This window comes from Taudactylus pleione, unplaced genomic scaffold (genome assembly GCF_031769625.1).
Source record: "Taudactylus pleione unplaced genomic scaffold, aTauple2 ptg000256l, whole genome shotgun sequence".
Taxonomy (NCBI): Eukaryota; Metazoa; Chordata; class Amphibia; order Anura; family Myobatrachidae; genus Taudactylus; species Taudactylus pleione.
The window spans coordinates 11,966,604-11,982,047 of record NW_028284658.1 but is presented as its reverse complement, the minus strand read 5'-3'; the positions used below and the strand labels follow the sequence as shown (position 1 = coordinate 11,982,047).

General features: G+C 41.6%; 1 protein-coding gene across 1 annotated transcript in view; it reads right to left on the bottom strand.

The window, feature by feature from the left end:
* Positions 1–15,444, bottom strand: part of NECAB3 (N-terminal EF-hand calcium binding protein 3) — a 176,054-nt gene that overhangs the window by 109,927 nt on the left and 50,683 nt on the right. The gene's annotated exons all lie outside the window — the stretch shown is intronic.

The window sequence follows — 15,444 nt, the reverse complement described above, 5'->3', positions numbered from 1 at the left end:
GCAGACTACATCCCCTCGTGTTTACTTACTTATTCACCCAGGGCCTGATTCTGAATAATAGGTTCTGTTGTCTTTGGATGTGGTTGACTTGGACAGGGAGCTCTGTGATGATAGGATGGGAGGTAGAGATGGGTGGAGAGGCAGTGGGTAGTTGCAAAATAACCATGATTACCTTTAAATCTGTGCTCCTTGTCAAATCTGGATTGATATATCAATAGGATAAACATTTAGTGCTCATAACAGATATTGGGGGTCATTCAGACCCACTCGCGAGCGGCAGTACGCTCGCAAGTGGGTCGATGTTCCCCACTGCGCATGCGCACGACGGAGGGAGCTCCGTCGTGCGCATGCGCGAGACCCGGCGAGCAAAGGACTTTCCATCGCTCCGGGTCTCGCACCAAAGGGGGCGTGCTGTCGATGTTGATTGACAGCATGCCCCCTTTGGTGGGCGTGCCGGGGGCGTGCCTGCCAGACGGAGGCGTTCCCATGGGAACGCCTACCATCTGAAGCCGGCCCCACTGACACTAGTGATGTCAGTGGGAGTGATTTTGGCTCTGATAGAGCCAAAATCACTCCAGGGCTTGTGGCTGGGAAACCCGACCGCAGGGTTTCCTTCGCAAGTCCGATGGTCGCGATGGTCAAGACCATCGCGACCATCTTGTTGGACGCTCGTATATGCTGTGGGTGGTGACCCACAGCTATACGAGCGTCCAGGAGGACGCTCCATTTTAATGGAGGAGGGCCCTGATTCAGAGCGAGCGCTCTGGTCAGAGCATCCGGCTCTGAATCAGGCCCATTATATCTAGTATACATAAGAGAGATCTTTTAAGGAATAGTGATCAGAACATGTAAACATTTGAAATAAGTTTCACTAAAAACTATTGTGAGTGAGTTACTGTACAAGCACTAGAAATATTAGAAATAAAAAGTTTGAATAGCTCAGAGGAGCATTGAAGATTCTCTCACAATGTTTTTGTCTGCATAACTAAAATTATTTTTTTTTCTATTTTTAATTACATAATTCTGCCAGTTAAATATATTTGTCACTAGAATTTGCCTGCAGCTTCGCTCGCGTGGATGTCTTTTATTGCTCAACGGAACTAATTATACAGAGACAGTAGTGGCATCTAATATTGTGATGTATATTTGATATGTAGCATTTGTCTTGGTGCACCATTTACTGGATTGACATGTATACTGCAATTTCATGAGTCAAGATAAGCTGCCTGATTAGTACTTAATATACAGTTGGATTTTCCTGCAAAATAGATCTTGAGATATATATATCTATGTATTTCTATATGCATACATATATAAATGTTTGCGTGCAGGCTGTGCAATATTATATATATATATATAAAATACATACATACATTCAGTAATTTGGACTTCAGGAGCCTGTACATATTCTGATAAAAAATATTTTGTCTCCATAGTTCATAAACAGTCCCTAAAAGTATATTTGTCCCAAAAAATTATATTTATATACATCTAGTCATTTTTGGCTTGAGGAGCCAGCACACTGCATGCGCCTAGTCTCAAGCATCTGGTTTTTCCTTTAATGCTCCTCTCCCCTAAGTCACATTGAAATAATACATACCTCAGTTATTTTGTAGATGAATAAGCTATACAATATTGAAAAAGCAATCCAAATTCATCTCAGTTTTTGCATGATACCAGAACATTCATACACAGTCTAAAGGAGTACATTTCTCCAAAAAATGTTTATGTACAGACACAACCATTACAACTAGATTGTTTGGGCCTCTTAATTAAGTGTTAATTAGCGACAATTTAAAATATTATCATCCGGCAGGACAGATTTCTGACACTGCAGGCAACTCTAATGTTTGGCTGTGTGTGGCTAGTCGGCAATGTTGATTAATATTTATTATTATACTTTATTTATATGATGCCCCATAAGGGGTCCACAATGCCTTACAAATTACATAAACAGAAACAGTATGAGAAAAACAAGAAAAAAGTGACATACAGTACAGAACACTGCAGGACATGGCCAAGTTTTATTAACAATGCTGCATCAGCAGTCCGAATACCCAAAAAACCACCAGACGGCAGAACTTTTAAGCAGTGGGGAGGAAATGATAATATAAGTGAGGGAAGGAAAAGCACATAAGGGAAGAAGGCCCTGCTCGTGAGTGCTTACAGTCTAAAGGAGAGGGCCAGACAAGACAGGGGTGAACAGAGGGCAGACACAGTGAGCAAGGAGCATGAATTAGTGAGTTAGGGTAAAGCTGAAAAGCTTTGATAAAGAAGTGGGTCTTGACAGCCTATTAGAAGTTTTGTAGGGAGGTGGAGAGTGAAAAGGAGAGTTCCATTGGTAGAGGGCAGCACAGGCAAAATCCCGAAGGCAGAAGTTGGGGGAAGTAATCAGTTGGGAGGAGTGGTTACCTTCGAAGAACAAAGTGGGTAGGCGGGAGTGTGAAGGGAGATATGGTCAGAGATGTAAGAAGGAGAGGATTGGGTGAGGGCTTGTAAGTCTGAAAAGATTGAATTGGGTTCTGAATGGGAAGGGGAGCAAGTGTAGAACAGTGGAGGCAGATGTAGTATGTTTGAAGAGAAAGATGAGCCGGACAGAAGCATTGAGGACAGATTGGAGTGGAGAAAGGTGGGAGAGAGGGAGACCAGTTAAGAGGAGGTTACAGTAGTCAAGTCTGGAGATTACCAGTGAGTAGATGAGGGTCTTAGTTGCCTCAAAGACAGCGCACTCATGAGCTAGAGGAAGTGGTGGTGCTGTCAATAGATAATTAAATTGTGTGAGGTTAGATTATTCAGGAGGGTGGGAAGATTATCATTTCAGTCTTAGACATGTTAAGTATAAAACAGTGCTGGGATATCAAGGAGGAAATAGCAAAGAGAGAGCTGTAGATATGAGTGTGGATAGAGGTGGAAAGGACAGGGGAGGAGAGGTAGATTTGGGTGTCATCAGCATAGAGATGATATGCCAAAAGAGCTGAAGAGCTCACCTAAAAAGGATGTATAAAGGGAGAATAGAAGAGAATTGAACCTTGGGTGACACCTACTGGTAGATGAAGTGGTGGAGAGATGAAGTCATAAGAGGAGACAGAGAAATAATTGTCAGGGGTAGGACAGCCAGGAGAGCGTAGTATCATGACAGAGGGAGTGAAGGATTTTCAGGAGGAGAGAGTGGTCCACAGTGTCAAAAGCAGTGGAGAGGTCAAGGACAATAAACAGAGAGTAGTGGATTTGGCAGCAAGAAGGTAATTGCTGACTTTAGTGAGGGCAATTTCTGTGGAGTAGAGAGGATGAAAGCCAGACTGAAATGGAGGAAGTGGGAGGTAAGAAAGGAGGTAAGGTAGTTGTAAAACAATCCGCTCAAGGAGTTTGAAGTCAAAGGGGAGGAGAAAGATGGTACAATAGTTAGAGAGAATGTCAGGATCAAGGGTGGGTTTTTTAAGAATGGGGGAGTCAAGGGCATGCTGAGAGGGAGAGATTGAAGAGATGAGCCAGATGGAAGCAGGCAACAAGAGAGAGGGAGTGAAGAAGGCACAAGGGAATAGGATCAAGGGGGGAGATGGATGGGAGCAGACCGGATAAGGGCCATGAATTCATCTCCATTTACTGGAGAGAATGAAGCCAGAGTTGGCAAAATGAATGGGGACGATGGGGTGAGACAGGCAGGGAAAAAAGGGAATGGGGTAATGAGAAACTGCGATACAGGGGTCAATATAAACCTAGGTCGATGGTAATGGCAGTGCCGCGTTTATTAGTACATAACCACCGTGGACTTGTGATGTACGCCATCTCAGGGTGACAAACAGTATCACTGTCAAGTGCTGAAAAAAATATATTTTTTGGACCTTGAGGAATTACATAATTTCATCATCTCCAATACTATAGTTTTGGGACTGTGGAAATTATCGGGGGAGAATTAGAACCAGGAGATATCAGTGATATCTCCTGCTTTACATGACTGATAAATAACCCTGACACTTAATTTCTACAAAAATAGGTGACAATCTTAATTTTCATCTACTTTTGTAGAAATTAAGTGATGATGAATAGACCTCTATGTCAGTTGATCAAAGTGATTGAAATATAGAATTCAGGAGAATTAAGATTCCATCATTTAAAGCGCAAGAAGATGTGCATTCATTGACTTAAAGAGAAATGACTATAAAGGGGTAAGCAATATCAGGCATTATTTAGGCACATTAACTATCTGTCTCTTGCGATATGTCCATCTCCGATTTATGCCATAATATAGAAAGAGAACACATTTGTACTGTCTTTAATGCATGTATTTATATCACATATTTTAATGGTTTTATAGCATTAATCAAAAGTTCCTATAAGGCACATCCCATAGAAAGGACAGCGGGACAGTGCAGTGGGAATCCATTAGGAGCACATGAAGACGATTGGTCTCTGCCACCTCTATGGATGTAGAAAAATCACTAATGATGATGATTAAAGTAGTTGGCATGTAGTGGATAGTGAAAGATCAGAAGAAAGAAGTGAGACAGAGGACAGCATGCAATGGGGGAAAAGGATCTCGGAAATTGGGAAGGAATTGGGTCAAGGGGGCAAGATGTATGGTAAGATAAGAGAGCAGGGACTTAATGCAGGGACTTAATGCAGACAAATCATGTGCTTTTGGCAGAAAAGCATACGCATTGGGTTTAATGCTTTGTATTATATGTTAAAAGATCCTTGCTTGGACCTGAATATGAGTATGTGAATTATACTTTCCTACTTGAGTGAAGTTAGTCAAGATAGTCAGGCCCTATCTGACAATTATATTGCTGTGCTGCATGCCAAACATTGTACATGCTATATTCTGATATGTCTCTCATGTAAATACTTTCCATTTAGGTTTGGTTTTACTAGAATTCCAGATCTACAGTAAGACCACATTCATATTCCTAGGATAAATGCCCGCAGACACCAATACAATACTGTACAACAAATGTAATTTAACCGATAGCAACAAATCAGCAACTAGCATTGATCTAGTGCAAGTTAGACAATAAACATATTATCACTTTAAACATAATAAATAATCTGCTCCAAGGATCTACTTTTATTCCATATGCTGTATAGATAAAAATGTTTTGACCAGAAAAATGAATACCTAATAATAACTTTTTTTAATAATCATGTCCAGCAGTCATATTAGATTGGGAGTTGTATTACTTTTACAGCTGGATAGAGGTTCTACAAATGGCATGTATAGTGCCACCACCGCCAAGTCTATTGTATTCACATACATACTGTAGATACTTTTGAAATGCTAGTTTTGGGACTGCTAGTGCACACGCCTTAATTTTTGCTGGCATAAAATGGATGTTAAGTAAAATTTAAGCCATGTCAAATTAATTGGAGCACTAACTATGTAATTACATAGTCATTTTGTTAATTGGTTCAGTTTGGATCTATTTTGTAGCAAATCATAATATCACATAGTTAGTCAATGTATGTCTATACAGATCCATATCATTCATATGTCTGACTACTTATTATTCTGTATAACCATCCTTCCATATAACATCTAGAAGAATCAGCTACAGTATATGACTCTGGACAGCATGAATTGTCGTGATGTATAATTCGTATTCAGCAAAACAATTTAATGTGTTTCAGACTTTGTCAGATTATGCCTGAAGCAAATAAGGAAACTAACTCAAACAGTAATCAGAACTGATCCAGTAATATGTCAAAGGAAATTATGACCTAGCCCTGACAATGTCTTTTTAAATTACATTTTCTGTTTGAGGAAAAAGTAAAAAATTCATAAACTGATGCTATTGGGACAGAATAATTGAGTCATTACTGTCAGAACAGTTCAAAAAAATAAGTTGGTAAAAAAATGAAGGAAGTTTGGAAAGTGCAAAGAAACTATCAGATAGCTTCTTAATACCGCATATTTCTAATATTCTGCTACAATGCAAAACGGAAATAATACCTGAACCTATTGTCAAAAGCAAAATAGTTTTTTTTTTCTGCACAAAAAGTCAATTTCCCTAAACAATATTATTTCAGGTTGTTAGAGGATTTATACTGATTGTAGGGTAATCATCTGCACTCACACCCTCCTGAGCCAATCACAGCCCAGCATGAAGAATAGTGTAAATGTGGTGCCATTGGAGGTAAGCAACAGTAGTGCATGGTGGGTGCTCAGGGTGGGATCCCAAAACTGTACTAATTTCAAGTTCTAGAAGCATTTATTATAAAGTTCCCCTTTAAGTAGTGCAATATGCATATAACCACATTGTATCTGTACATCAGATCAACATTTAAACTAATATTTTATATGGCTTAAAGCTAAATAAAGTTAGTAACATACATTTGTTTATTACCAAAGCTATAAAAAAAATCCCTTGGCGTAATACTGCTGTGCGCATACTTTCTTTTATGCTGCTAGTGACCTATATTTTGCAGCCCTTTATCTAGACACTCACTAGGGGAGCATTAATATACATACACTCCTGGGAGCCTAGCACAGCTCATTAAAAGACTTATGGCAATATAGAGTAGTGATTTTCTAAAGTACAACATACATATACACCACATATACCAAAGTCTCTGTAAATAAGCTACTGAAAGCAATACTGGGCAGAAATGGCTGTGAGGACACAGAGGACTGTTTCATTTCCTGGAATCAGCCTCAGCAGAGTAATAGCTCAGGAGGAGCAACTGCTGTGCTCATAAATACCAATTTATTAAACAAGCCCTGGTGCCTGCTTCTGGTCTCACATTGGCCTTCTCTAGTTGCTTCTCTTTATTTTTCCTAATATGTCTCCCGTTCCCGCTGATGTCTGAATAACCCCAATGGCTATAGCTACTGTAGACAGATGGAGCAGACAGATTCAGCAGCACTAAATGTTCCTTGTCCCTGTGCTTTGTGGATGAGACAGGGACACTCAACAAGCAGAACTGTCATTACCCTCTTGATCTATTACTGTTTGTTCCCAATTGTAAAGCACAACGGAATATGCTGGCACTATATAATAACTGATAATAAATAAATATTTAATATAATTTTTTTTTTAATCTATCAGTCTACTATACTTCAGATCCTCCAACCAACTACCAACCTGCCTCTCTCATCCTGTAGCCACATTTTATGTGTGATGACAGTAGAATTCCTTGGCATATTTCAAAGCAAAACACTTTTTTTTTAATCCTTCCTGTCATGACAAGCGATAGTGATTGTACCATTTCCCAATGATGCAAGAGCTACACCTCAGACAGCCTCATTCTTTAGGAACACAGTGGTGATGCTCATATGTCACCTTTCAGCACAACTGCTGGCATGAAGGAGTGCAGTGTGTCACAACAATCACCTGTGCTTCCTCCTGTACTCACTGTATTAGCAACATGTTGTCTGGCAGTGTGAGTGATAGTGGCGAGGAAAGATAAAAATACTTTCCATTTCCTGTCCTACTGTGCCTACTGTTTCAGTCATCACGCTCTTACAGTGACTGCAGGAGGAAGTGAAGGTGACTGGAGTGCTACGGTAAGCTTCGTTCTTGGTTACAGACCTGAAGTATGGGTGAAGCAGCAGGAGGTCGAAGGAGCGGTTCACAAGGTACACGTACACAATACAGTAATCCAAGCCAACCAAACCAAACAGAAACTAGCTTTCATCAGTCTATTGCAATGGAAACAATTGTATGCAAGTGTTTTATTGGTGAGATGGAATGGCTTGTTAATATGTTAACCCCTAATGACATGCCTTGTCAGTTCTCTTGCTTGTTTCTCTCAGTTTTATACTATTCTCATTGCCCCCTTCTCAGAAAAAACATGTGTCAGGCCTCGTTGCTAGGCTGAAAATAACATGCCTTTGTGTTATAAGGAATATTTAGGTTCAGACTTACACATTGCTACATAATTGTGTCAGTCTTTTGATTTTCCACCTCAGCCTGGCACTGTGTGGGTGTAATCTAGTTTGCTCCCAAAATAATTCTTTCAGCGACCCTCTGTGGTTTGAAGAATGGATGTGATGGAAGTCAGAGGAATCAGCTTCAAACAATTGCAAGACAGTTATCCAAAATTGCTACTAGAAAGAGACAGATCCAAACATTATTAAATATTTAACCACAGTCTTTCCCCCAAATTAATAAAGACTAATGTGATACAGAAAAATGTCTCTCTCTAAATATAGTCACAGAAAAATATAAGTTCTTTTTAACGATTTGGTATTAAACATGGCAAAAAAAATTAATACAAACAATTTAATACATTACTGACAATTTTTTTTGGCACCATCGTATGCCAACTTGTATATGGCGGCTTTTGAAGTGGAATACATCCTGCCGAAGTTTGGATCCAACATTATTTTATTTAAACAATTCATCGATGACATCTTTATACTGTGGAGGGGCACATTGGAATCGTTTAATTCCATTATCGATTGGCTTAATGATCTACCACAACCTGTTAAATTCACTAGTGCTGTGGATCCAGTGAAGATCAATTTTCTTGATGTCACCATCATCAAATGCGGCACCCTCTTAAAATATATGCTTTATAGAAAATCAACCGATCAAAATACCCTCCTCCACGCTCGTAGCTTCCATCCTCCTGCTATCATTAATAGCCTACCTAAGGCACAGATTTTACGAGTACTACGTAACACCAACGACACTGATATAGTGGAAAATCAGTTATCTGAAATGAGTGAGCGGTTTAGAACAAGGGGTTATCCTGAACATTTGATCCAACATAATCTCTCTATGGCAAAAGGGTCTATTAGTTCTGGTCGTTCTATGGAAACAACTAAACATAGGTTGGACGAGAGAATGATCTTTTCCACCAGATACAGCAACAAATCATACATCATTCGTAAAGCAGTACATCATCGATGGCCTCTGTGAACGTCTGATCCTGAACTTAAAATGAAGAATGTGCCACCTATTTTTGCTTATAGAAGGAATGCAAACTTGAATCAACTTTTGATGAGACCTACTTTGTCGCCTAAGACAACGAAAGGTACTGATTGGCTTTTGAAACAGAAACCCGGATGTGTGAGTTGTGGAAGTTGCATAACATGCCGTAGCATGCTCACAGGTTCCACCTTTCCACACCCTCACACTGGGAAACCTTTGAAGATCCACTACAGGTTACATTGTCAAATGGAGTATGTTATATATATTCTAACTTGCCCCTGCAGCTTGTATTATGTTGGCCTTACCACTAGACCTTTCAGGGAACGTATGGCCAATCATAGGTCTAATATCAAGGCTGCATTACAAACTGGCCAAACGGATAAACCTGTCGCACGACACTTTATCCAGAGAGAACATCAGGTTTCTATGCTACGCTGCCGTCTTATTGATTGGGTACCACCTCCACGTAGGGGAGGTGATCGTACTAAACTACTCCATCAGAGGGAAAGTATGTGGATCGGTCGTCTTGACACTGTGGCACCTAGGGGGTTAAATGAAACTAACCCGCTGTCTGTGTTCTTACCTTAATGCCTTTTCTATGTCATGTATCAGATTTTATTTTCTACATTGGTAGTATGATATGATGTATGTGCTCTGTTTATTTGTCTTTGCCACCCTATTTGCACATATTTTTTCGTTAAGTACGGCACGTTATGCTATTTTTGCTGGCTAATCCTGAATGATGCCGTTTATTAATATCGGTGTTATATTGGTGACACTAACTCTTTACACTATTGTATGCCAAATCTGTGTCCACTATGTTCCCTGGGTTGAATCACACGGTCCCTTTATATACGTTTTCCCGTTATCTACTTTGATCATCTGTTGCCATTCACCCACTATGGATAGAGGTGACTGGCTTCGTTGCGCGCCAGCCTTGTGTGACTCGCACGGCTGTGGGCGTGCTACTGGGTGACGCAGCGTATGCATCACGCTGTGCGACCCAGCGATGGGTTGTCGGCGTGGCGTGATGCTTGATGTGCGCCATGTGGTCTGGACGGACGGTGTTTTGCCGGTTCGTCACGCCCACTGCGGGGCCTACACCCGATGTCCCATGCTTTCGCTGACCCTCCTCTCCTGGTAAGTGGCTTGCCAATCATTTGGCTTAATTGATCATTATTGACACCTGGGATAACTATATAATTGGGGCCTGTGAGACTGCAGGATGTATCCTTGTGATGTGCTGAAGTTGCTTCTATTCAGGGTGACCTATTTGGACTTATGCTGTACTTTTGTCTTGGATTGCTGTACCTTGATAATGGTCTCTGTGTAGACCGAAACGTCGGTAACCTTTCTCTATTAAGCAACCTTGCATAATGAGTCATTGGCTGAATTAAAAAAGTTGACCATCTTATATGTGGTGAGTGCCCTTATTCCATCCTTCATTGTGTGTGGTATAGGACTTTATATATAAGGGTCTCATCACAAGCCCGATGGTCGCGATGGTCTTGACCATCGCGACCATCATTTTGGCCGCTCGCTATAGCTGTGGGTGGTCACCCACAGCTATGCGAGTGGCCAGGAGGCCGCTCCAAAAAGTAAGAGGGACGGTCCTGATTCAGAGCGAGCGCTCTGTCAGAGCGTCCGGCTCTGAATCAGGGCCTCTGTTCTTGCAACTTCCAAGCCCTGCCATGGGCAAGGTTAAGCTCTCTCTCCAAAGATTCATTTTGCTTTGCAGCTTTATGCAGACTTTCCTCCAGTAATACATTTCTTTCCGTCAGACATTCTGAAACTGCTTTAGCTGCAACTAAATTGGAGTGGAGAGTTGGTTCTTCGTCCTTATAGCTGACTTTAAGACAGATCATCTCCATCTCTTTTCCTTCATGGTCTGTCTCCCACTGAGTGCGAGTCTGCAGCATCTGGAGACATTGCTCTTTTACTTCACAAAACTTTTCAGCCAAAGAACTTTTCTCCAGTTCACAAGCTTTACTTGTGTGGACACAATTAAAGAGTATTTTTCTTTTAACAGCAGAGCCAGATCCGCCACTTTCACTTTTGTGCTCTCTGCATCACTCTGATGTCTTGTGGACACCTTCTGTCAATTCTTCCACTTCCTGCTGAAGTACCACACACTTTTGCTGCAATTCATCTTGCTGTAATATGTCATTCTTTGCTAGCAGCCCATCATTCTCATACTTTGTAACACATTTGAACATTTTAGCGTCAAGGCGTTCAGACTTCGCTGCCAATTTGAGGTCTGTCTCTTTAAGAACTTCACTTTTTTTATTTCTTCCTGCTCAAATGCCATTTTCTAAGAGGACGATTCACTCCGTAATTTCTTTTCAGCTTGTTCATGAATATTTATTTCATCAGCCAATTGTTCCATTAAGTCATCAATCTTCCCAGCATAATACATATTACTTTCATTCAAAACTTTACGCATTCTATCAAATTCTTCCAGGCTAATATAGTCATCTCTGGATGGACCTTGCACCATACACTGACCACTTTCTTTTTGGGCCCACTGTTGCTTTGTGGCTTCTTGCTGAGCTGCTGTAGCCAGCCGCAAGGCCTTCACCATGTCATTCATGTTGTCTCAAAAGGGTAAGAGTAAAGCAGAATTTGACTTGCCTAATAATCATTGAATGACACCTTCGTGGGGAACATGGGACAATAGTCTTTTCAGCCACAACAAATTGGGTGTCTCACTTTTAGATTTAAATTCTTTTTTTTTTTTTTTTTAATCACAGTTTCAAATTTATACACTTGGCTTTCAAATTTATATACTTCACAACATAACACAGTAACTGCTTTGGTTGTCACTTGCACCAACTTTGAATGCAAATGAACAGCATATAACAAGTCTCTTTCCCTTTAATTGCAAAAGAAAAAGTCTAGGACACAGTATAGCACACCTTGAAATTAACAAGCAGGTCCTAAGCATTCAGCAGAATAAACCACTTTTTCTTGCAGGTTTTCAACATTAGAGGTTACACACATTTCTCTTCACAGACACAGTATATACTGCATAATTGGTCATTTCAATAAATTTGCACACCTTTAAACCATGATTTGCAGGCATGCATACAACTTTTCCATGAAATACTTCAACAGACTTTTCTTCACTCACCACCTTGATGAGCCTTCCATCACGCAGGTGCAGTGAGCCTCCTATGGAGAGTCCAATTATGTAGTGCAATAAGCATCCATATTTCCATTTGTACTCTTGCGTAGAACCTTTATGCGTAGAATCTTCTGCGTAGAATCTTTATGCGTAGAATCTTTATGCCCGCATTCTCCACCATATGTGATAACTTGGTGTTATTAGCTTGGTAGATTAGGGTCAGTGGTGCTGTGATTAGGTGCAGAACTTAGTGGTAAATTTACTAAGTTGAGAGTTTGGGAGAGTCTGCAAACTCTGGAGAGTTTGGCCATTTTTTACTACTCTCAAATTTACTAATATCAAACTCGGGAGAGAGATCTCCTTTGCTACGGGAATATACTGGAGAGTTAGCAAACTCTCTTCAATTCACCATTGGCAAAAATTGAGAACCTTTTCACTGGTGAAGATAGGATTCTGGAATTTACCAAGCAGAGAGTTTCTAAACTCTCATGAGATGGGCAAACTCTCCTGTAAAAACTCGTGAAAAAAATACACCTGCCTGTGATCTGAGAGTTTGGCAGAAACATACACAGATTGCTGTGATTCATGTATGTTTCTGCCTGTAAATAAAGAAAATCAATTTAAATAGCCTCAAAAAAATGACATAGGGTCCCCCCCTAAAGCTTTACCAGCCTGTCCTGGTTTCTAAGATTACAGGGAACAAAATGTTTAGGGTTCCCCCGTAATTTAGAAACCAACACCAAGCTGCAGGGACAGTCCTCATTAAAAATATAGGGGGGAAAAATTGCATAAGGTCCCCCCTATATTTAAAACCAGCACCAGACCCAAAACGGCCGGGCTGTAATGCCACAGCCCGGAGACGCTTTCACCGGGGCTCCGGGTCCAAAGCATTAGCTGCCCAAGCCGGTCAGGCCAAGCCGGGGATCTTAGGGGAGGTGGGGACCACACAAAAAAGGGATCCCCCTTTCCCTTTACCCCAGGCTTGGTCTGAAGCCTGGGGCTCTTCCCCGCATCCCTGGAGCGTTGGGTACGGGGGTAATAAAGTTGGAAATTTAAATAAATTATTGTATTTTACAGTGGGACTACAGGTGCCAGCATGCCTGCCCTTTGGCACTTTTGGAACTACAAGTGCCAGCAGATGGGTGGCACCTGTACCCCCACTGTAAAATAAATAGTTAAATAAACACAAAACACACACACCGTGCAAAGTATAACTTTATTACACACTCCTACCCATTCACACATACTTACCTATACCAGATGTTTCTGTCCCCTTCTCCAGCAGAATCCGTGTTGACTGGACCTGCAAAAAAGATTTCATACTCAACTATATCCTGGCGCTGGTCTCCGCAGTAATCCATGGCCTTTGTAAAACAAAAAAACTAACTTATCGCACCACGCACCGGGTATCAGTATGTGTGTTGCCACACATACTGATACCTCCCTAATGCCAGCTGACGGGACTGCATGGGCTTTGCAAGTCCCGCTAGCCAATCAGCGGCCATACTGACTGTAGAGCGGCCGCTGATTGGCTCTGGCTACTGACAGTTCCCACAACAGAGATGTACACTAATGCCATGCTAGCTGTAAATTTGGATATAGCGTCTATGCAAAAATATGCATATGTCGCATGGAGCCAGAATTTGTATTGCGATGCCCACCGGCGTCTTCACAAATCCAAGCGACTACTGAGTACAAAGACACAGCAGATCAGTCGATAATTGGCCTTCTGAGTAACCCTACTGTCATACAGAATGGCCATGAGAATTGAGACGCTGGAGTCATGTTTACTGCATACGTCGATCACAGTCGCAGGCTGAGACATGCCCTCCGAACCCGGTCGCCTGTGTTTAAGTTGCCTTCAAAAGGTCCCTGCCAGTCAACCACTTTGCAAATAGATCCTCCCTGCAAGCGATGACAGTAATAAAACTTAACGCATGCGCAGTGTGCCTCAGACGCATGCGCAGTGTGCCTCAGACGCATGCAGATTACCGATAATCGCTCAACTGCGTAAACATCGGCATAGCATACATCTCTGAGTCATCTTCATTCATTATATCTTATACATTTTTCTCCTAAAGCATTGCAATTTGCAGCTTCATTTATGTCTTACATTAGACATGTGAATGAGAAGACATTATTACATGTGTCACTGTCCTACATTATACAATTATTCATTTATTGGTAGTTGCCCATATAACGCATGCACTTTCCTGTATAAAAATGTGCTTAGGATCAAAAGTTCTTCTACACAGAGCCGTAACTAGACTTTTTGGTGCCCTGTGCCAGAAAGAGCATTGGCGCCCCCTCATTTTTCAAAGGGACATAATGCAGCCAATAAAGGGCCATGGCTTCATGGGGAAGGGCCAGGGAAGAGATAGGAGAGGCCAGGAGATGCTGGGGATGAAATAAGAGGAAGCTACAAGCAAGAATGATAATAAACAGAAATTTGACAGGCCCAAACAGCGCCCCCTGACCTGTGGTGCCCTGTGCGATGGCACTGGCCGCATTACCCTAGCTACGGCCCTGCTTCTACAAGTCAGGGTTGATGCCCTATCATGTAAAATTCAAGTCCTTTTGTAGAGAGAAAAAGGCGCTCTGTGCCCATTCTAATCAAGCAATGCCCCATACATGTGCTCTGTGGGCTGGCTCTGAGTCGGACACTTTCCCTACAGCTGCAGCATTGTATTTACTTTACTTTAATACAACTATCTGCCAAAGTAAGTCACAAATCCGTGCAAGCCTGTCCTGCCCACTGTTCTAGCGTCCGTAGGCGCAGTCATCATCATTAGTATGAGAACTTGCAGCTGCCCCATGATAGGTGCATGAGATTTATCAGAACCAGGCATCCCTTCCCCATACACACAAATCATACAGAGCTTTAGATACACACCCATGATACTCCCATCAGAAATAGCCGCTGCATGCATCTTGAAACTCACCACCCAGTCGCCCGAATCGCCTGTCCAGAAATACCTACTTTGCGTTAGTATCCTTTCGCACAAGATGGGACACACATGCACCTACTTGCGACTTCGGACACATCATGTGGCGCATGCGCACTCCATGTTTTGAAATTCAGATGCCTGCGCAGTCGGTGCGAAACCGGGAGAAGTGTCAGTTTTCACAAAAGTGTCTGACTCAGAATCAGAGCACATAGGGCCTGTTACAGAGATGGAAATAAGTCTGGTATGTTGTATGCAAGTGCAGCTGGCTTAGTCGTAGTCATATGATCAATGAGTACTTGAGCCTACCCTATATTAGGTGCAATACAGCTACGACTCCAAACAGTGTTATTTTTGCTTATGTCCAGCTCTATATAGCATGCAGTTGTGTTAACATGCCCTCACTGAACATTGCATACGTGAGAAGACTCCATCACACACTAGCTCTGCCTCTTCTGCCGCAAGTGTAGGCGCTATTGAAATGTGTATGACTCTGCATCAA